This window comes from Dipodomys merriami, unplaced genomic scaffold (genome assembly GCF_024711535.1).
Source record: "Dipodomys merriami isolate MVZ:Mamm:240054 unplaced genomic scaffold, mDipMer1.0.p SCAF_43, whole genome shotgun sequence".
In the NCBI taxonomy this organism is placed as follows: Eukaryota; Metazoa; Chordata; class Mammalia; order Rodentia; family Heteromyidae; genus Dipodomys; species Dipodomys merriami.
Genome location: NW_027205937.1, coordinates 8159713 through 8181789, shown reverse-complemented (window position 1 = coordinate 8181789; position 22077 = coordinate 8159713).

Sequence of the window (22077 nt, the reverse complement as noted above, 5' to 3'; positions counted from 1 at the left end):
CATAAGTTTGAAAATGTTAACTACGTCTAACTGCTGTCATTAATGTAATAAAACTAATAGAATTAAGTATATACCCTGAGAGAAATAAGACACTTCCTTCTAAATACAGACTGGCAGGCACACACACATACACACACACACACACACACACACACACACACACACACACACACATTTACCACTTTCACTCAGGTTAGGTTCCTGACATTGGGTATCAGACAAGGATCTAATAATCAATCTTCCTGCCCAGACATAAAATACATTCATAATTCCACACATACAAAAACACCAGAAATTCAAAATAATGAGAACATTTAACAGAACCAACCAGCTCTCGAGCCATGTACTCCCTGATTTCATTTATTCATGATGATGCATTTTTCATATCATAATTAAAAATAATTTTGAGTCTCTCTGATTAGCAACCAAAAATATGTTATCATATAATAGAAAATATAGGTAAAATTACCTGTCTGTAGGTAATCTTTAATATATCTTAACAAAGAATTCTTTTTAGAGTCTGTTTTTGGCATTTTGCCCTAATTACTCATATTAAATTACAAAGGACATGCCATATTCCTTAATTCCTTTTTCGTAAAGGTTATGCTATGGAATTGAATCTGATTTGGTTGCTTATTCTAAAGTAAATTTTCTCAACAACTTGAATTATTTTTTCTGTTACTCCTAAGCAATTTGAAATATCAAATAAAACTGGAAATTCCCTTCAGCAATGATTTGTGAATGGCATTAATGTTTGTGGAGGAATGCAGGACTTGAATTATCTAGAGTGCCTTTAAAATGGCACTGTTTGGGCTGGGAAGGTGTCTCAATCGTAGAGTGCTTGCCTTGCATGCATGAGGCCCTGGGTTTGATTCCTCAGCACCACATAAGCAAAAAGAAAAAAAGCCAGAAGTGGCACTGTGGTTCAAGTGGTAGAGCACTAGCCTTGAGCTGAAGAGCTGAGGGACAGCGCCCAGGCTCAGAGTTCGGGCCCCACGACCGGACCCCCCCAAAAAATGGCACTGTTATTCAAAAAGATGATCGTTTAGTCATCTTTTAAAGTGTGGTCTTCTTATTTCATCTAAGAAGATAAAAGTATGCTTTTCATCACATTCTTGCCTGCAAAACAGTAGAATTATTTCCTTTGTACAGTTGATGTCCAGCTGCGAATATATTGAAACCTACAAACAACTGCACAGCTGTGTTAGCTGCTCTACATTTTGAAATTTTCTTCCAATAGCCATTCTGATTTGAGCCCAAATTCATGGGATAGTCACATAATCCACAATTACAAAGCACCAAAATATACAAAGACCACGTGCAAAATGAAGTTCAATTTTTTTCTGTTGTTTCCTTTTTTCTTATTGTCTTTTAAGGAGATAGTGGCTGTTTATTTCTCATTATTGTTGATGTGACTTAAATACATTTACCAGATTTTTCAAATAAAATAAAGTGATATTTAGTCACAAAATACAGCTAAGCATTTGCGTGATTTTTTTTTTATTCTAGTCCTGTTCTCAGTTATCTTCAAATAACATAGAGATGAGCCAATCATGTGTGTAAATCGACATGTATCAAGCACACAGAACTCTAATTTCTATACCAACTTCACCTAGAAAAGAAAATTATCATTGTTTCATGTCTTAAGTAATCTACTTAAAAGAAGTTTTATTAATTTCATCAATAAATTTCATAATCTATGGAATTTATGCATTGCATAATTATTTGATTGCTCATTTCCACTGAATTAATATTACATGTAGTTTACTTTTTTACATATGAAATAATGACATTCTTGAGGATAAAACATGCCTGTTTTTCATTTTGGTTGCCAAAATGGAAATATTAGGCATTTTGAAATTTTAACTATAAATTTCACTAGGACTTGAATTGTGTTACTTACAACTTTCATATTAAAATAAAAAGCATTATTAAATAGAAAGCAAAATTATGTTATCACACCTTAATCCCTGAATTAACTTTTTGATAAAAAACAATTATATTTATATAACAAGATATGCTAATGCAAACAAACTATGAGATATGGAAACAGAAAACTTTTTGTTTTTTGTTTATTTTTTATACTTTGTGATAATTCTCTCTTCTTAACCTTATGCCTGATATATTTATTGTACATCTTCAGGAAGGTGAGGGGTGGGCACAGAGCTTTAGGGAAAAGAGCAAAAAATTGCACATTGATGAAAGTGAACTATTTAACACATGGGTGGGGACAGGAGAGTGAGACTGGAAACAAGTGAGGGAACTGAAAACATTTCACAAAAGGAAATGTACTCTTTACCTGACTCATGTAATTGTAATCCATCTATAAATCACCTTCATAAGAACAGCAGAGTAAATTTATTTTAAAAAGGCAAAAAATGTTGTTTCTTAGAATCCTAGAAGTTTGTTTTGTTCACTGGTTTTAGCTGGTTGAGACTATCTCTGAAAATAGGTAGGTTGACATTCATTGGGCAAATATGTGAGCTACTAGTAGATAAATGTCAATTATGATTGTACATTTTTTAAGACTCTAATTCATTTATTTCTTTAAGCTACTTTGTATTATTTCTGTTTACCAGTTTTTGGTTTGGCTTTTCCTGTTTTTCAAAGACCTAGTTCCACATCATTAGTGCTGATTCAAGATGGTTCTAATTTGTTGATATGCATACTCAAAGACATAAATTTTCCTCTGAGTATTGCCAGTGTTTTTGTGTCCCAGAAGTGGTAGTATTTTGTATGTTCGCTTCTACTGAATTCCATAAACGTTGCAACTTCCCTTCATATCTCTTCAGTGACTCTCTGATGATTTATCAATGTGTTATTCAGTCTGTGAGTTTCAGAATTTTCTGTGATGATTTTTGATGTCAAGATCTAATTTGGTCCCATCATGGTCTGACAAGATGTAAAGAGTAATTTCATTTTTGTTTGTGAATTTTCATAGACTTTCCTTGTGATCTAAGATATGATCGATTTTGGAGAATGTTCCATGGGCTTCTGTGAGGAATATGTATTGTGAAGCTGTTAGGTGAAATAGTCTGTAGATATCTGTTAGGTATAGCTTGTCAATGCAATTATTTAGCTCTGAAGTTTTTCGCTAAGTTTTTACCTGGGTGGCCTGTTCAGAGGTAAAAATGATGTGTTCAAGCAACCAACAATGTATTTGGATGTATGCATGTTTTTAGTGTAAGTAGTATTTGTCTGATGAATTTGGGAGCTCTAGGATTCAAGGCATTGATAATTAAATTTGTTATATCCCTCTGATGGAGAGTTTTCTTTATGAATATTTAATATCTTTCTTTGTCTCTTTTTTACTTTCATACCACTTTTAATTTAAAGCATATTTTATCTAATATTAGTATAGCTACTCTGGCCTGTTTATGAGGTCCATTTTTAATTTGTAAAGATCATGTACAGAAGGGTTACCATTACATAAGTCAAATAATGAGAGCACATTTCTTTTTGAACAGTGTCACCTCTTCCCTCATATCCTCCCAGTTTTTCCCTTTCAACCTCCCTCCCCCATAAGTTGTATAGTTCATTTACAATGTAGTGTCTATTGAGTAGCACTGCTGTATTTGTTAACCCTGTGTCTCACCATCTCTGTGTTCCCCGTTGCGCATTCCAAACTTACATATGAGACAAAAGGTGCAGAAATATAAAAAATACAGCATCAGAACACAGAAGGAAAAAGCAAAATAATAAAAAAAACTCTCATTGTCATTTCTTGGAGATTATTTTAATGAACATTATTTTATATGATGATATTCATATAGCTATTTACCCTTGGTGATCTTCTTAAAAAGGCATCCTCCTTTGACCTCATTGTATAAATGTTTAGAATCCCTTATAATTTATCATGTGCAAGTGTAATGTTTTCTCTTTTACCATCCAAGTGTTTTTACTTTTAGAATTAGAGGCACATTCTAATACAACAAATGAGAGAAATCAGGCAAATTATATTTCTTTGAGTCTATCTTCCTTCACTTAATATAAGTTTGGTCCAAGTCTTTCCATTTCCTTATGAATGGTGTAATATCATTCTTTTTCTGGGTAAATAAAATTGCATCATACTGAAGATTTTCTTCATGCCAAAGGAAAAAGTTAGCAGGATATATAGAAAGAGAACAGAATGGAAGAAGATTTTTACTAGCTAAGCATCAGACAATTGATTTCATAATTAACCCATATTTAGAGATCAAAAAGTTAAACCCAACAAAAATAAACCCTCAAATAAACAAGAACCCAATTAATATATGGGATAATACTTCTTAGAAGAAGAAGTAAGAATGACAAATAGATACATCTTTCTCCATAAAAGAAATGCAAATCCAAATAACACTGAGATTCATCTCACCCCTGTAACAATATCATTATGAAAAATCGAACAATCACAGTTATTGATAAATGTGGCCCAAAAGAAACTCTATTACCCTGTTGTTGGGAATGTAATCTTGTTCAATCCCTTTGGAAAACACTATGGAAATTGCTCAGAGAACTGAATAGAGAGCTACCTATGATCCAGCATTCCACTAACGGGCATTTATACAATGGAGCAGAAACAAGACCAAACTGAAGCTACCAGCAAAATCATGGTCATTATTGCATTATTTTCTCTAGCCAACATAAGGGAGCAGCCCAGATGCCTCTCATTGTACCTATGATCCAGCATTCCACTAACGGGCATTTATACAATGGAGCAGAAACAAGACCAAACTGAAGCTACCAGCAAAATCATGGTCATTATTGCATTATTTTCTCTAGCCAACATAAGGGAGCAGCCCAGATGCCTCTCATTGTAAAAAGAGAGAAAGAATAACATATGTATATATAAATTATACATATATATATTATATATACCTAATGTTATTGATCCCAATTTACAATTATATATGTGTGTATATATGTATATATACATATATATATATATATATATGCATACATATTGGAATTCTGTTAATCCATCAGAAAGAATAATATTGCACCATCCTTAAAGGAAATGAAACAATTATAAATAATATTAAGTGAAATAAAGCCCACTCAGAGAAACTTAGCTTGCATGATTTTCCTCATTTGTGGTAGATAGAAGGTGCCTATAAATATAAAAGTAAACACACTGGATGGTATGCAAGGAGGTACAAATGAATTATCTGAAGTGTCATGGAGAGTGAAAATTCCATAATTCTCTTAAAAGAATAAGTCACAACTCAACAAAATAATTACCAATAAATATGTACTGGAAGAGAGGACAGTGGGGGGCAATATGTGAGGGGTAGGAAATTGAAGGTAAAAAGGATAGTATACAGGCAAGAATCCATTGTATACTTCCAAGAATTGAAATATACAAAGGAAAAGGTAGTGTGAAATGGGAGTGAAGATGTTGAAGTGGTAACACAATTCCAGGTGCACTGTACACCTAAACTGCTTTGTTAAATGGCAAGTGATTCCATAACATAATATTGAGATACGTAGGATTGGGCTTGATTGGAAGGGGTGGATGAGAATGTTGAAAGAGGTGACAGTGATCAAGATACACTGTATCCATAAACTCAGTGAATGTACAACTACTTAAAGATAATAAAAATACTCAAAAATTAATTATGATAGATGAATAGAGTTGAACCTCAATTCACTTCCCATTTAAAAATATTTTTAACCTGTAGACTTGGAGAATAAAATTCAAATAATAAAATTTTATGAATATTTTTGTCACAATTTGTGATATTAACTAAATATTACTTTGCCTTTGTCACCCATTGGACTTTTATAAGAGAATACTTAAAAGTAAGTGGCTTAAAAACAACAGGAGTATATTACCCATATGCTAGAAGCTCGAATATTAATTATAAAAATGGTTGTTCAAACAATTCCTTATCTTATGGGGGTCCACTTTCTGGTTCATTATAATCTACTTGCTGGACGTTCACATGGCAGAATAATTATATTGGGCTTCTTTCATCACAATCATTATTGTAGTGTCATCTCTGAAAGGTTGGTTCTAATATCACCAGAAGGGGGAATAGAATTTCAATATGTGTATCTGGAAGGAGTTACATAGTCCAATACACTTCGCAATTTTTGCTTTAACTCAGTGTAGAGTATCATTTGGATATTATTTCATAGATGATAATAACTTAAGGACAAACTTATATCATGTAACTTATGTGAATAATTCTTTTTAGAATGGGAATAATTATAGTGATAGCAAAGTGAAATATGATTGTTTAGTGGCTCTTGAATCACATCATAGGTAATCATGTAAATGTGGCACAGCCTTTTTAAGGACCTTCTGATGTATTTGAACAATCTCCGATGAGTTAATTGCTTTCAGAAATATTCATTTGAGCCAACAAATACAGATCTGTTTGATTTTAATTACTTTCTGCTATTAGGACTAAGACACCAAATTCAGAGCATGCTAATTTCTCTGATAAAATACATAATAAAATTTTTATAATTCATATAACATTAAGAATGTAATATTAATAACACTACAAATCCTTGTATTCACATTATATAACATATTGACATCCTTTGGTTTAATCAATTTTTAGAATATTTATACCTAAGTGTAAATTGTTGGCAAATATTTATTTGGTGATGTAAAAAAATTCTAAAAAGATTTGCATACATATTGCTACAGATGCAAACAGATTCACGAGGTTATTTATGATCCTTCATTTGTTGCTTACATTCATCCATCCAGAATATGCAAAGAAGTGAAAATTGCAAACTTGAATTTACTAAAGGATTCATTATATGAAGTTTTTGTTGGGCTAAATATATTTTATAAATTAAATGGTTTTGTCCTTTCCTTTTTCGCTCCCCTCCTTCCTTCTTTCCTTCCTTCCTTCCTTCCTTCCTTCCTTCCTTCCTTCCTTCCTTCCTTCTGATCTTTTTTCCTTCGTCCTTCCTTCCCTCCATCTCTTCCTCTCTCTATCTTTTTCTCCTTCCTTTCTTTCTATCTTTCTTTGTTTCTTTCTTTTTTCTTCCAATCTTCCTCTCTTTCTTTTACTCAGAATATCTCTTATGGCTATGGAAAAAATACCAACTGTTGTACTCCAAGGTGTTATGAGTAGTTATAAATATTAACTAAATTAATATTAATTTTAATAACCTTTGATGTATCTTAAGACAAATTGTACTAAAAACCTCACAAACATTGCAAGATATGTAACAAATATTACTTTTCATAATATTGTTCATTTCTTCAAATCAAAATAAGCATTTAGACTTAATATTGTATGTGTGTGTGTGTGTATGTTGTTCTTGTGATTTTAATTCAAGACCTATCCTTTAGTTTTTATTTGGTTTTTTTTCCCCCTCAAGTATGTTGCTGTATCGTTTGAGCCACAATTCCACTTCTGGCTTGTGTGGTGTGTGTGTGTGTGTGGGTCTTGTGGTGTGTGTGTGTGTTTAATTGAGATGTGTCTCACAAACTTTCTTGCCAAGGCTGGCTTTGCACACCCGCTTACTGAGTAGTGAGGATTACAAGCTTGAGACACTCATATTTAGCACAGGATTAATATATCTAAGAATAAAATGAATTTCATATTATTTGAGTTCTAGAGGCTCAATTTAACAAATTAACACTTAGATATTTATTTAGTTATTAAACTTGAACCTGCAATGTGAAAAATAGTTTTCATTTTTATGAAAAAAATATACACTCAAAGGTTTAAATGACAGAATCTTTGGACAAATTGAAATAATCTATTATTTAAAAGCAAAAAAGTGATTGTTAATCAAATTTCTCATGTAAGCTAAAAGCAATAGGCTCTGTCAAGTTGAATGCTCTGTCAGGCAATTTTTCATTAAAGTAAATATTATCTACTGTGGTCACATGATTTTCTCTTCTTTTTAACCTAAACTTTTTTTGACATAAAAATGTAGATTCATACATTAGGGAAGGGGGTCCAGTCGTGTGGCCAGAATGCTGGGTCTGGGCGCTGTTCCTCAGCTCTTCAGCTCAAGGCTAGCGTTCTACCACTTGAGCCACAGTGCCACTTCCAGCTTTTTTATTTTTGCTTATGTGGTGCTGAGGAATCGAACCCAGGGACTTATGCATGCAAGGCAAGTGCTCTACCACTGAGCCACCTTCCCAGCCCCATACATTTTTTGAGTATATAAAAATCTTAGTTACTGGTCATGTATTTCTGACGTTTGATTACCAAGTCATTTCAGAGTAACACTGAATTTCATGTATTTTATGTCAACAGTGATTTTTAGAAATTGAATCAATCTCAATATAAGTAACTGAAGCAAGATATTCCATCACTTATCCAATTATTCCTATAGACTTGAAGATAACTTATTTTTGAATGGTAGGAAATACATATTATACCTACTCTCTATAGAATAATTAAAAGATCATGATAGTATTTATTTTTCCTTCAACTTGAAAGAAAGAACCTCACTATAGATGACAAATACTTGAATGGAAATGCCATAAAATTATGAAAAATTCAAGTCATTATGAGTTATATGAAATAGTCATTTTGGAAGGTCACAAAATGAAACCTCTTGAAGCTTCCTTATCTGTTAAATAAAATGTATTTGCACTCAAAATATTTCATTCATCTCTCCAACAATGGTATAACCAAACCACCTCTATGCCAAATACCATTTCTAATATTTAGGAACAGAAGTTATTGCAATTGTATAGAAAGATCTACCACCCCACTCTAGAAATTAAATCTGAAATTATAAAGGATTACTATTAATAATTAGATTTCACTATGTTGCCATACAGAGATGAACCTTTTCAAGTGGGCATAGTCATAAAGATTTGGTCACTAAGATTTTGTGATCAAAGAGGATGTTAAGATCAAAGTCATTTCTTCCTCTTCCTTTTTTACTTCTCTGTCTCCTCCTACTTTTCCTTCTCCATCTCCCTCTTCCCCTCCTCCTCTTTCTCACTTTCTCAATCCTATTCCTCCTCTTCTTTACTTCATGGCTTCCATGAATACACATACTCCATCACATGTTCCAGATATCAGGTATTGTACCACCACCAACCCAAAACAATGAGGATAAGAAATGTAAATTGAAATGTATAAAATCAGAAGCCAAGATTAATCTTTCCACCTTTTAAGTTAATTTTATAAAGTATTTTGTCATATTAATAGGAGACTGACATTGCATGCTCTCATTTATTTTGAGGGTTAAGATTTACTGGAAATAAATCTGATCAACATTGTCCTAATGAAATGATTGATTAAATTATTTTATATTTGGACAAATCTACTTTAAAATATCAGATATACTTCAATAAGAGGCAAAAATGTGTTCAGAGGAAGATGGCAGAGGAGAATCTGGAGGCTAAACAAGCTCCGGCATAGAAAGCAAGTTTAATGTTCAAGTAAACAGTCCTAGACTACAGAATCACACCAAGTGTGCCATCATAGTACAGAGAGTTTCACCAGAGAGGGAAAATCCAGGCAAGGAGACAGATTTAAGCATGTGCTGGTAGCCATGTCTGTGGCGGCTGTGGCAGCAGGGCCAGTGGTTATAGCCACCATACCTACAACACAGAGTCATGGGTCAAATGAGCCAGACACAGAGGGCGAGCAGATTCTACTCAACAATAAGAAATGACAAGGAGCAGATATCTTCATCCTGCAGATCACAGACCAGAAACGGTCCAGGAACCAAGACTCTGGTTGTAGTAGAACCCTGACATCCTCACTCCTTCCCAGGGAGCAGAAGAGGGAAGGCCTCCCCTCCCTGCCACCACCATCAGAGATATCTTTGATACTGACAAAGACCTATTTGAACAGCTATCTCCAACTCAGGCATTGGAAGAAAACAAGAATCATTTAGGAGGTCACAGGAGCTTGACCTGACCTGTCAGGCTCACCTCCACTCAAGGGAAAGTCAACCAGCCTAGGCAAGGAAGCCCCGCCCTTAGAGGAGTGACTTTCTTCACTAGGTAAACAGAGTCAGGTTCCTCCCATCCCTAAGGCAGCCTAGACAATCAATTGAAATTCAGTAAACATAAACCTTGAGAATGGCTCCAGGCTGAGTTCTGTGAGTATCTCAGGAGCTAGCCCCTCAGTTAAAAGCTACTGTTTGCTGAAAGGCCTCAACCTAGCCTCATCACAGCATCTCCAAACTAGAGAGAACAGTCATCTCCCTCTTTTGTGATACTCAAAGCAGATTTCCCTCCCACTGAACTAGCCTGGGAGGTGGTTCACAAAATCTTGGGTAATGCAGAGAATTTTTCTGCCTGGTCAAACAAACTCACGTAAAAAAACAATCAAGCCACAGGAAAACCAAACACCACAAGCCAACCAGAGACTCCAAGAGAATGGTTACAGACACAGGGGACAAACAGGGTCTTCCCATTCTACACACCCCTGAAAAAATTCAAAGAATATTGTTTAACATTTTATTTTTAATTTTTTATAAATTGTTTTCTACTAATCTTTTCCCTCTCATAATTTTAATTTTAGGTGTGTATATGGGTGTGCTCTTTTTTGTTATTACTCCTGACTTTTTGGTCCTTTTTTATTCCTTGGTTTTTTGTAAGACTTAATTACTGTTCTGTTAATCCCCAGATATTTACCCATCTTTGATAATTAGACTTTATCTTCCATTGTGTACACACTTAATCCAGAAATTTATTATTTAATTCACAACCTCTTTGTCTTAAATTCTTTAATACCAGTATTACCGATTTATACCTATATAATTTTAAGGTAACTAATTTTGAGACTTTTTTTTTTAGTTTTTTATGTCTCCTTTCTATCCTTGCCTTCCTCACATCCTATCCTTTTCTTCTCTCAATATCATATTTAAACATACATACTTGTTAAGTGTTTCACTTTTTTAATTTATTTTTTTTTCATTTTTTCTTGTTTATTTTTTTTCTTAATCTCTGTCCTATCATTCTGTCCAATCCATTTCCCTCTATGAGATTAGGACTTGGCTAAATTCACTCTCCTTTTATCTGTCCACATCCCTCTAATCCTATTTTTCCCCACATTTCTCCTTAAAACTAATAATTTCTGGTTTGCCAAATTCTGCTTTGTTGTTCTTAGCCCATTAATCCATAGTTGTTTGATATTGAATAGATTTTATCTGATGAACTAAATTGTATCTGCAGTTTTTTGACTGTGCTACTACAGGACTTTGGTTGATGCTTGCCTTAAAATGGTGTTCTAGCACAAAATTGGTGTTATTTTCATACCAAATGGGCAGAACAAGCCGGAAAAACACAAGAGAAATGGTAAGTCCAGATACCTGAACTCCCACTCATGATAATCTGTTGACAGAATAGTTAATAAATAATCCAGAGGAGAGTTCCCAAAAATCTCTACAAACACTATTGGTAAACATGGTGAATGAAAAGATTGAAAACCTGCAAAGGACGAGTGTGAGTGTGATACGGAGAGACAGGCAAACCAGTGATTCATACTGGAATCTGATGAGCATGAAGAAGCTACTCAGAGATTGATACAGTAATTGCATGAGCAGGTTGAGGACAGTCAAAGAGAAATACAGAAATTGTGTGTGCAGGCTGAGAACACTCAAAGAGAAAGACAGGATTTACATGAGCAGCCTGAGAACAGTCAAAGAGAACTATAGGAATTGCATGAACATGAGGAAGCTAATAAAAGAGTAATACAGGAATTGAGAGAGTGGGATGAGAATAGACAAAGATCAATACAGGCATTCATAGAATCCATAAACAGAGAGCTGAAACAATTCTAGGAGACCACAAAAAGAATGATGAATGGAGACCACCAGAAGGAATGGGAGTCCAAGGAAACCATCACCAATCCACTAAGTGATTTGAGAATAAGCACAGAACACCAAATTAAGGAAGTAAAGAAGTTAATCCAAGACCTAAAACAAAGCTCCAACAAAAAATTTGAAGCCATCAAAGCCGACCAATTAGAAGGAAAAGAAATAAAACACAAAGAAGAAAGTCTTGACAGTAGGTTAGACCATGCAGTAGATGGAATCTCGGGTATTGAAGACAGCCTAGGTGTTATAGAGAAAGAACAACTACCTAAGACAAACCTAAGAAATATGATATATCTATTCAATATTTGGAAGACACCATCAGAAGTCCTAATCTGAGGAAAATGTGTGTAGAGCAGCACCTAGAAATAGACGTTAATGGTCTAAGAAATTTGTTTCAGGATCCTAGCAGAAAACTTCCCAAACATGCAAAAAGATAGGCCTATTCAGATACAAGGAGCTTTTACAACCCCAAACAGACCAGACCAGAACAGGACATCCCACTGTCACAGTATAATCTGCACAGTATCAATTCAGACCAAGGAAAAGAAGCTTAAAGCTGTCAAGGAGAAAAGATCAATCACTTATAAAGGGAAACTAATTAGAATCACCTCAGATTTCTCAGCAGAGACAATTAAAGCAAGTGCCTGGAATGATGTATGCCATGCCCTAAAGACAAATAATTATCAACCAAGAATACTGTTCCCAGCTAAACACTCCTTCATAACCAAAGGTCAAATAAAAACCTTCCATAGCAAAGAAAAACAAACAATATTTCTCCACCAAACCAGTCATACAAATTGTCATGTACTAGAAACCCTAAATCTCAGAGAGCAGCTCCAAAGGCAGTTCTGGCAGTATCACTTCTTATACATTCTTCTTAAAATCTTCTCTTTGCATGATTGCTATTATTTTGGAATTATGGTTAATATTTACTTGACTTCTATTTTTAAATAATGCACCACCCAATTCTGGTTCTCTTTTTCTAACTTTTTGTGTCTAATCTATTTCTGAAACATCTTTATTTGAATTAGATGAACTTCTTATTGTAGTTGAGTCATTGTTGAGTTTGTGTGCATGTCACATTAAAATTGTACCTTTAAGCTTTTTATCTTAAAATCTTCAATTTTTCATTATGTTTAAATTCTGATAAAATTTAGCCTCTCAACTCACACAATGTTAATGCAGTCTTATTTCATGCCTCCCAAAAGCAAACAACAATTTACTACTTATTTTAAAAATGTTTTTAATTTTTAAAATTATTATATATTTTTAAAAAATTACCCAAGGTAAATTGTTTCTTAGATATTTAGAGTCATATCAGTCTCTATTGTGGAAGCCATAAAGGGGAAATATTGCTTTTATTCTTCCTTGAGCCACTCTGATTTACTACATCTATTTCTAAAAGAATGAAATTCTGGCTTTGAAGCCTTTTGCTTGATATCCACAATGTCACCCTTCCTTTATTAATAGAAGAATTTGGAGAAAGGATGAGAATTCACACTAGAAAAAGGAGAAGAGGAAAAGAGAAGGAGAAATCTACACATTTTGTTCTTCCTCATCTCAATCACAAGCTCTGGATAATGATTGTGGATATTAGATACAGTGGTCTAGAGTGACTAACCACATTTATAGAAAAAGATAACCCCACAAGTGATCACATGGAAAATGATTATTTATAAAATAAAAATGTAATAGCATCAAACAGGAAGTGTTATCTTTTTGATTAGTTCTTGTTTAGTAATTGTTAAATTCTGGTGTGCTATAGTCAACTATCATAAAGGTATACAAGAATAGTAAACTAACATCTTAATATTTTATTCTAATTTTAGCTTAATTCTTGCTGTATTATACATATGTTGCTGTATTTGAGTTTTGCCTCAATTTCACATTCTATATTCTTACAGTATATAAGTTGAAAGAAGACTCCCTCTAGAAATATGCTATTTTTATAGCTAAGGGAAAAGAAGTCCGCTAATAGACCCAGACAAGGAGATAGAAATATTCCTCTAGAAATAGTCTTTGACCACTTCTGGTTCATTATTGTAAGCTGAAGTAAGTCACATGACCTAACTTGACTTTGCAGAGTAGAGGTAAATGTCACCTACAGAAGCTGATGCAGGACATAGAGTAATATGCCAAGTATGCGACCCTTGAGATAAAGAAGAAAATGAAGAGAACTATAATAGAATCAATCATACTTGCCATCACATGTCTCTGCAGGAAGGAAGGTATTATGTAGCTTTGTTTCTAAAACTACTGAGATCTTCAAATCATGTCTTTTATTTTTGGATGTTACAGGAATTAGAGAACATTTTGGTACTAAAACAGGATAAAATCTCAAAGAAAGCTGGAGTAATCATTTCAATACTACATTTTGTTCTGCTAGGAAAAGAAACCATTTAATTGACAATACTTTATACTTTCTTACCTAGTATCTTTTTTTCCCAGAACTGGATTTTGTTAATATATGTGAATATCCACCAGGATAAATGTCATTTTTCTGCATCTTGTGCAGACAGCATAGTCAATTAGATGTAGGTGGGAGTTCATTAGTAGCATTTTTTTTAAATTGCAAAAAATGGGACAGGGAGCAAATATACATATTTTTCAACCATCATATTCCACTTCCTCCTTCTTCCTTCCTAGGACACACACCCAATCAACAAAAAGGCTTAGATATTTGGTTCTTGACCTTGACAGTGGAAGCAGAATGTTTTGGATGTCTGAGCTGTTAATAGTGTTTTCAATAATAATGTCACATGCAACAGTCCTATGTGTCCTGCAGGTCAACACTGTACTTCCTTAGTGATATGATAGGAATGTGAACCTTACTGGACTTAGTATTGTTTTCCACTTCCTTTTCTACCACCTGGCCCAAATTATAATACAACGTAATGGAAAGAAAAAGTAATGTCATCTTAAGAAAGTCATTTAGGGTTCTGGGAATTTGGCTTCATGGTACAGTGATTCTTCTATACCACATAAACAGAAAAAGAAACACTGGAAGTGGTGCTGTGCCTCAAGTGGTAGAGTGCTAGCCTTGAGCAAAAAGAAAGCAAAACGTCAGGAACATTTCCTTGGCCCTGAGTTCAAGCCTCAGGACTGGCAAAAATGTCACTTAGCTAGTAAATGCCGAATAGATAACCCATACTTGGAATGTATAATTGCTCCTTCCAACTATTACCTAACAGTAGTCCTTACTTCATTTTTTTACCCATATTAGGATACTCTGTTGTTGTTTTTTAAAAAAAACAAAAACCATTTTTTAACAGGACACGGCAATTAGTGTCAGGAATGTGCTTAGATATCAGGTGAAGATTAATCCTGGAAATTCAAAGATTCCATGCTTTTGAGTGGTCACTTCTAATCACAATGTGAAGGGTATCTAAGTGAGATTTGGAAATCTTTTTTGGTCAGTTATGGCACCAAAAAGGCAGAGGCTAACTAATAGTTTTAACAGAAGTGAAGGAATAACTCCAGCTCAAAGAAATAAATGATAATAATAAATAAATTATAACAGAAACTGTTCTAGGGAACCATTTTGGATTATTCAGGAACTAGTTATCAACTAGGCTCATTCCTCATTGCCTTTAGCATTCTAAATCACTTAGGCTAGTTCTTAATCTCTGTGTGATAAGTTTTATCTCCTTCTATGTTGTTCTTTAATACCTGATATCCTTTGCTTTCTAAAACTCTGTCTTTCTCTATTTCTCTATGAATAATTCCTAATACTAAATAACACCTACAGAAATGGCAGAGGATGCTAATGTAAGCGTCCCATAGTTCATGAGTCATTAATATATCAACATGGAAAAATGAGGACATATTTATTCCTACCTCAATTTTTCTGAAAAGCTGCAATGTCATCATTTGATTCAAATTTCCATTCTTTGTCTACATAGTGTCATTAAGTGCACTAAATTCAAATATGAGCCAGGTGCTAGTGGCTAACGCCAGTAATCCTAGCTACTCCGGAGGTTGAGACCAGAGGGTTGTGGTTCAAAGCAAGACTGGTCAGGAAAGTTCATGAGACTTTTATCTTCAATTAACCACCAGAAACCCGGAAGTGGTTCTGTAGCTAAAGTGGTAGAGTGCTCAACTTTAGCTGAAGAGCTGAGGGACAGTGCCCAAGATGAGAGTTCAAGCCCTACAACAAACAAAAAAAGTGCAAATATGATTTTCAGTTTCCCCAAAAGGAACTATGAACTCAATAGTAATCTTCCTAAGCATAAAAAATAATTCTGAAATGATTCAGTGCACCTACTTTAGCTGAGTTATTTAAGTTATGGCTTTTTTGATGGATATATTCTATTATTTTAAAAATTATCAAATATTTGCTTTATAATAAACTTCTTCTAATATTTCTTGTTTCAAAAGAGACGTCCATACAGTTGATGTCACTTGGTTTTCTCAGTTCAAAGCCAACCCAGGCAGGAGAGTCTGTCACATTCTTATCTCTAATTAAACACCAAAAAAGCCAGACGTGGGGTTTTATCTAGATTTGAGGGCAGGTAGACAAGAAAGACAACTGTTCAGGGACAGGGTCCAGCCACTGAGTTCAAGCCCCAGATCCAGAAAAATCTAAACAAATGAAGAAGCAAACAAAAAAAACCCACATATTTCTTTGGTATCATCCTTATAGCACTGGTTTGAGAAAAGGCTCCTTTTACTTATCATACTCACTGAATCCTGCTTTTTGGAATCCTCATTGCGATGGCGAACTCAGGACCAGATTAAAGGAATGGATAACTGACTTTTGCAACAAGAGAATCATCTCAGGAGTTAAATATCCATGCATAAGACACTTTAAAACCTCATGTCTTTGTTTCTTTGAAGTAGAATATTTTAAAACAAACTTATTTTCTTTAATTTTCTATGCTGGCCTTCAAATGGCAGTTTGTTTCCTTTTGTAATACTCTCAATTAGAAGTTTACAGAAAAGTTTTATATGAGTAAAGAACACACTGGAACAAGTCAGAGACAGAGTTTCCTTCAAGCCTGGGATTATTTTCTTGTATAGTAAAAAGGACAGCACAAATTAACTTGAACTTGGTCATTTCCCTATATTCAATTCCTCTCTTGGAATCAGTATCCACTTCCCATAACAGTTTCTTCCACTTACTTCCTGGAACAATCTCTGGTGCTACTCCCGGTAAAATGAATGTTTTCTGGCTTCATTGAACTAGCACAAGTACATCTTTGGACATGAGGTAACACGTGTTTCAGAGACAACTTACTAATGAGAAAATATGGAAATGTCATGGTTTATAAAACATTATCCATGTACATATGGCCATATAAGATGATGTTAATAAAATGAACCCCAAGATAGGGACACAACTTGTTTTTTCTTTCTTGTTATTGTTTTAATGTACTAAATGTACTATGTGATTTTTTTTGTTTCTCTTCTATTTTCTTCCTCCATGGTGTAACCCCTGTTTTCACTGTATTTGATGTTTTTAACCTGCACCTTGCATATACATTTTTTCTAATGAGGGGATGGGAAGGGAAATAAAATGCTGAAACAAAGATACAGTATGACCCATTGTAACAACGACATGAACAAGACACTATGTTGAAAACAAACTTTAAAACTTGGGGATGAGAGGGGGTAGTTTGGATGGTAGGGAGAAAAAAGATGACAGTGGAAAAGCAAAGAGGAGGTAACAATGTTTATTAGATAATGTATTTATTAACTTACTTATGTAACTAACCCCTCTGTACATCATTTTCAAAATAAAAAACATGAAAAAAATTATCCTGGAGTACATTAAGTTGAAATTTCCTATGCTCTGTAAATTAAGACCGATTTTAAGTGGGAAGAAGGTTCTCAGAAACATTTTTTTGTGAGTATGTGTGTTGTTCATTATTTCCCAACTGTACATATGTTAACAGTAGGAGATACAATAAGAATAATAGGAGAAAGAGAAGTTCTGTGTTTAAGTATAATGGTCCAACACACTATAGAAGACTGCAAATAAGACAACTTTGAAACAATAAAGCCAAGGCCAGTATGTAGATCTATGGGAGTGATATAGAGAAAGCATTACTACTAATGAAACATGAAGGATGAAGCCACTCTCTTTCACCCACTAACTCTAAATCATGGTAGCTAATCATGCAAATTTGTAAAATGTAGAATGGAAGAATTATTCTGGTTCCAAGCAAGTCAGATATAAGAGTATGGACTTAATTGAGAAAAAAAGGCCATGTTGAGAAAGCAGGAATTATACTAGCAATGAACTGGTGGCTAAGATCACATTTCTTTTTCTATTTTTTCTTTCTTTTTCTTTTTCTTTCTTTCTTTTTTTTGTTTGAATTGTTGTGGGGCTTGAAGTCTGGGCCTCCACTCTTCAGCACAAAGCTAGCGCTCTACCTCTTGAGCCACAGTGCTACTTCCAGTTTTCTGGTGGTTAATTGGAGAAAAGTGCCTCAGAAACTTTCCTACTCATGCTGGATTTGAACTGCAATTCTCAGATCTCAGCCTCGTGAGTAGCTATCATTATAGGCGTGAGCCACCAGCATCCCGCTTAACATCACATTTCTAACAGTGTACATTCAGCATATGTAATGTGTATGTTTCTCTATCTTTATATGAATTCGAGTTAAAAATCTGGGCCACAGCTTTTGCGCTCACAAAAATGTTTCTAGTTTAAAAGTTAATACTCCTGGAAAAATAGAATGTAAGAATGTAAAGGAGTCTGGGAAGTTCAATTTGCATCCAGCCTGGGAGAACAGTCTTTGAGACACTATTTATAATTACCAGCCAAAAGCTGCATTGGAAGAATGGTTCATGTGATGGAATACTAGTTATGAGCAAGATTGCTGAATAGAGCTTGAGGTTTTCACATATATATACAAACATGCACATACACACAGAGACACTTATATGTGCAAACACACATATGAAACAACTCCCAGAATGTGTAGAAATGTTAGAAAATAATAAAAAAAATGTCCTAAGGCTAGAATCAAGTGATAATTTTTTAATATTATAAAGTCCTCAAGTGAAATTTCCTCCAAAACTCTTGAGAATATTACATAGTTAGGGACCAGAGATAGTAAGAAAGTCAAGTAATCATTATTGAAGGGGTTGGATCCATGGAGGAATGAATCAGAGACCCCTGCAGGTGTATCTGAAAATGTTCGTATCCTGCGTCAAATGTTGGAAGATCTTCGAAAATATTACATAAATATTCTGAGCCAACAGTCTTTTGAAAAATATTATCGGAGAAGTTCAGAAATGCTAGTCTGTATCAAGATTAAATAAACCAGGAAAGTATGGTAGGGCAATGAGATACAAGCCTGGAATTCTAGCACTCAGAATAAGACAGGAGATTAGAGAGTGGAATTATATAGTGATACCTTCCCTGTACTAGGAAATATAATTTTGTCTCAATGAAACAAAACAAGAAAGGAATATACAGTTGCAAGTTTGGGCTAATTTTGTTATTATGTTTTAAGAAGTCAAGTTTCCTATTGAAATGCAACTCATATATAATCCTCAGTTGTGTTTTAAATGCTGTCATAATTACAGAACATTACTAGATGCAAAATAGCTTATGATTCCCAACCAAAAATTTGAAAAAGTAAGCATCATTCTGTTGGATTCCAAAGAAATGATGAAGGATTACAAAAGCTTAAGCCTGGAGAAATAGTGAAGTTCATCTAATGTAAGACTTTGTAGACCTGACTAAATTAGAATTTAGATTTAAAATAAATGTTTTTGTTTGTAATTTTTCTTTGTAATTTCATATTCTATTTCATATTCTATAGGATAGAAGATTTAATTCACAAATTGACAAATGATTCTGGCATTCTATTTGCCTAAAATATTCTTTCAAGTGAGGTATAATTAGAACTTAGTTAATAGATAATTGCAACAGTTCCTGTGTAACATGATAATGGGAATAATCTAGACAAAGTTGCCAACAAATTTATGATATTAATTTATAAATTTAGAAAAGGCAGAATTTTTTGAGACTTTGGTGCACCATGGTATGAATAGAGTAATTGTGTGACATCCTTTTTCTTCTACCTATATATAACACAGGAGGAAATTTCCTTAATTACATACCTTTGTATACAATGAGAAAAATGCTAGGTTTGGGGTTTGTTTTTATTTTGTTTTTGTGTTTTGCTTTGTCCTAGGGCTTAAATTGTGGACTGGAGGACTGTCCCTGAGACTGTTTTGCTCAAGGCTACTGCTCTTCCATTTGAACAACAGTGCCACTTGTGTCTGGCTTTTCGTGAGCAGCTTATTGGAGATAAGAATCTAAGTAACCTTCCTGCCTGAGTGGGCTTTGAACCATAAGCTTCACATATTCCTATTTAGATCTCCTGAATATCTGTGATAGATAAAAATATAGCTATAAATAATATTTGCAAGTGTTTTGATCTCAAGAATACCACTGGGGGGAAAATGATGCAGCAAAGTTTAGTGTAGCATTCTTTCCCCAATAAGAAGGGCATCACATTAGCAGAAGAGTAGTATTTTTTCACAATAATGACAAACTAGTCCTGATGGGAATTTAGGGAATTTTAAGGTCCACCTCACAAGTTGGAAACTGTTGGGCTAGTATAACTTTACAGCATAAAAACTTAGGATTGATGGTCATAGAAATAATAGTTTACTCTGATAAACATATGTTTACACTTGAGGAATTTATTATAGATACTTCATAGTTTTATCTTCTACCAGAATGTGGCTATTTTTTCTGTTGACTTTTAAATATGTACTCCCCCCCACTGAAAACTGCATTTATTGCAGAATAAAATGCAAACAGGTACTGTTTTGAATTTCTCTGGAATAGCATGTTCAGAATTTGAAAATTAGTAGTTAGTAGTTATAGGAATGTTGAAGAACACATATATTCTCTCCTCTTAACAATTAGTCAGTTTTCAATGTTAGGAGTTTCCATAGAATTGAAGTGTTTTCTGTTTTAGTATGACAATACTAAAATAATTTTTTTTCAAATTAATGGCAAGTATTTTCTGAAAATTTTGTATAGTTTGATAACACTCAAGTTGATGACCCTCTGATAAAGAAAGGGGTAATTAATACAAATTAGAAGACAAATAGGTTTCATTTTTTAAAAAAAGTAATACACATAGAATAATATTTACTATACCAACATAGTGAAATTATATTTTATGTAGCTTATTTTTTAATTTGATTTTATTGTCCAAGTGATATATAGAAGGGGTCGCAGTAATTGTAAGGTAGTAAATACATAGCATGTTTAACTTTTTACATCCTCCCTCATTTTTCTTATAATTTTCCTTAACCCCAATACCCCTTAAAAGTTGTAATGTAAATTTCCAACAAGTCTTTTGAGTATTGCTATTGTACTGGTTTGTCTTTTGCCCTTTGTCTTTCCATTTTGTTGTTCCTCTTCCCTTGCCAAATTAAGATATGTGTATATACAATACATAGGATCCTGAAATCAAATACAGCAGGGGATAAACCATAGGGGAAAACACAAAAGAAAAAAGAAATCAAATTGTACATTAAAAATAACAACCACAAAGAAAAACCTCTGTTTCCATTTCTAGGACTTTATTTTGCTCAGCATTATCTTATAAGGTCATATAAACATAACTATTGAGATATTCGGCTCATCTGGTAGGACTATTCTAGACATTTCCTACTTATTACAAATGAGGGAAACCATGGAATCTCTTTGTGTCTTGCTTATTTTACTTAGTAGGATATTTCCAAGTCTTTCCATTTCCTTATGAATTAGACGCACAGAATTCCATCGTGTGTGTGTGTGTGTGTGTGTGTGTGTGTGTGTGTGTGTGTGTGTGTGTGTGTATGTGTAACATTTTGTCAATTCGTCCATCAACTGAGAGGCATATTGGTTTAAGACATGATTGCAAGTAAGTACACTTAGGGTAATTAAAAAATGATAGATGCACTTCCCCAGGCATTCTAAAAGCATGATTTCTAAGTAAGGCAGGATTTTATGGTGGCACAAGTGTTGAGATATCTGGATGAGTCTATGTATATCTTGCACTGAATTAGGCAGGAAGATATCCAATATCATATAGGATAAAAATGGTAGTGACAAAATATTCCATTGAGAAAGATATAGGAGGTTGCCAGAAGTATGAAGTAGTTGAGATAATTTTGAAGAATTTAGAAATGCAAGCTCAGGTATGTCTCTTTAAATAATAATTATGTAAGTCAAAGGGCAAAAGAAGGGGAAGAGAAGAAAATAACTGATATCAGGTCATTGTCCCAAATCAGAGTATAAAACATAATCAATAACTTCCAAGTTAAAAAGAGACCAATATAATATGTCGCACTTAATTTAGGTACATGCAA